The sequence below is a fragment of the Monodon monoceros genome, unplaced genomic scaffold (assembly GCF_005190385.1).
Source record: "Monodon monoceros isolate NGI ecotype Baffin Bay Population unplaced genomic scaffold, NGI_Narwhal_1 Super_Scaffold_6, whole genome shotgun sequence".
NCBI lineage: Eukaryota > Metazoa > Chordata > Mammalia > Artiodactyla > Monodontidae > Monodon > Monodon monoceros.
In genome coordinates this window covers 45,451,601-45,454,126 of record NW_021703783.1, presented here as the reverse complement: position 1 = coordinate 45,454,126, position 2,526 = coordinate 45,451,601, and the positions used below count along the sequence as shown (strand labels likewise).

At 46.4% G+C, this 2,526-nt stretch overlaps 1 pseudogene; it reads right to left on the bottom strand.

Moving 5' to 3' along the window:
* Positions 1-364: 364 nt before the first annotated feature.
* Positions 365-1,806, bottom strand: LOC114884961 (annotated as a pseudogene).
* Between the last annotated feature and the right edge of the window lie 720 nt (positions 1,807-2,526).

Sequence of the window (2,526 nt, the reverse complement as noted above, 5' to 3'; positions counted from 1 at the left end):
CATTAAGTTAGCAGTGTGGCTCTGGTGGGTCAGATCTGTGGGGCTGGGCCTTTCCGTCCGCAAAAGTTGGTTTCTTGATTGGATTTTGCTGAATGCTCCTTTCAGGTCGAATATGCCAAGATTCTGAGTTATGCTTCTAAAGCTCTCTTCTGAAAAAGTTTTAAAAGTAAAGCAGCAGAACAAAGCTAAACAGTTTTAAAATAATTACTTTTAGAAGGTAACCTTTACGACATTGCAGTTTAGAATAAGTCATCTCACAACTCCAACGTCTGATGGTGCTGCTTCATCCCGGCCAGCAACTCTCTCCTGCACGTCTGCTACATGCCAGGTGCACAGCGTCCCTCTCCTTTCCCGCCCAGAACACTCAGCGCTTCTTCCAGGTGAATTTCCCGGGGACTCCCTCCTGGCCTGGCTCCTTCCACTCTCTGACACGGGGATCAGCAGTAAGCAGTCCCGCTTGGGCATCCACTCGACTTTGTCCTCGGTGACAAAGCTGCATAAGGCTCTAGCCGTCTGCAAGCGGATGGCCCGCGCCTGCGCCTGCCCCGCGCCCCCCCCCCCCCCCCCCCCCCCCCCCCCCCCCCCCCGCACGCCGTGTAGGTCACGTGGTGTTCTCCAAGCCGGATGAGGAAGTGGAAAGGGAGTATCAGCTGTTCCCTGTCCTGAGTCACCGGAAAGTAGAGCAGGTAGTCGATCCCATTTACTTCTATCCTCCCACTTCCATGGTCATAAACAGCCACTTCCGCCTTTGCAGTCTTTCTGTTACCTTGGCCTGTGCTGAAGGCCAAACCCTTCTCGTCATACTGCAAAGGCTCAATCAGCTGTTTTTTCGATTGGATGGTTACACTCCTGTGGAGCCTGCTCACAAATCTTAAGCCGCGTCACACGGCAACGCCAATAACCTTACCAGCAGCCGAATGAACTGTGTGTTCTTTTTTTTTTTTTTTTTTTTTTTCAGTATGCGGGCCTCTCACTGTTGTGGCCTCTCACATTGCAGAGCACAGGCTCTGGACGCGCAGGCCCAGCAGCCATGGCTCACGGGCCCAGCCGCTCCACGGCACGTGGGATCCTCCCGGAGCGGGGCACGAACACGCGTCCCCTGACTCGGCAGGCGGACTCTCAACCACTGCGCCACCAGGGAAGCGCCCTGTGCGTAATCTTGGTCTACAGTTTTTCCACTAACGTTTCTTCCAGTTCCTCCTTAATCAGCCATCTGCTGCCAATCGGTTCTTTGACTTTAGTTTTTTCTGAAAACAGACCTTTGGCTCACAGCTGGTCTTGACGGTTTTCTACATCTGGTAGCTTTCCGTATGCTCCATGCATTAATGAATAATATGACTGTCTGCCAGTATAAAAGAGAAAATGAAATGGGCGGCCATCTTCTCCCCACTGGATTGTCCTTGTTTTGGAAAAATCTCTTAAGGATGCTTCATTATTGGCCGGGCTCATTTCTCAAACAAACCACTGGGAAAAAGGTAAGCAATCGCTCTATCAATATCCTCTTGGGTAAAAGTTTCTGGATCTTCTCCCATCATGTTGGCTAAGTGTCTCTTTCCTATGTTGAATTCTTCAATCTGCTTTTTAGTAAAATCCACTGTGTAAGTTTCACATCTTAAGGCTGCAACATTTTTCCTTGTTGTTACAACTGTGGCGTGTCTTAAGCCTTAATATTTGGCATCCGGGACTTCTCTGCAGCTTAGCGGCCGCGGCTTTCCAGAGGCCCTGACCTCGGGCAAAGCTAACCCTACCCCCAAGAAAGAGCCGGTATGAAGCGGCTGCGCCGCAGTACCCATGGATAGCCGCCATGTTGGCTGCGGGAGGCGCGGGCAGTAGGACGAAAAGCCGTCTCATCTAATTATTACATGGCCACAACTTATCAATACTTACGCTTCCCTGTGCTCCCATTTCTCCACAATGACCTCTCTCATATTGTTTCAGATTCCCTTGACTCTATATTTAATTCACTTCTGCCCAAGTAGGCAAGGTATTGTCTCACCACTGCAGAGGAGCTAAATTGGGATGGTAAATATTCAACGAACTTAGACCTCATTAATAATACTAAAATGTTTTCCTTATAATTGTGTTTCACTAATAAAAGTTTGACAGATAAATAGTTAATAATAAATATTAACATGAGTATTTAATATTAATATATAAATCACAGAGGACAATCCATTCTACGTAGGCTAAAATTATGACAATAACAAATAAGTGCACAAAAAGAGATCATTTACTTCCCTATATTATGAACTCTACAATACTCATGCTTCAAAGTATACTGTAAACTACTCACATTTGGAAATGTAATCCTTGGAAAAGCCATGGCCTTGTACCATTCCTTCTTCTAATCCATAGATGGGACCTATGAAACCAGTTGAAATGTTTTCATAATAACGTATTTTTAAATTACCCCTAGTCTTCTCTCTTCTGTGTATTAAGTATTCTCGTTTGTCTTTCAGTCAGAATCCAAAAATTTTTCACTTTGATGTCATTCAAGCCTTACTAAGGAGTGCTTTATCATATCCC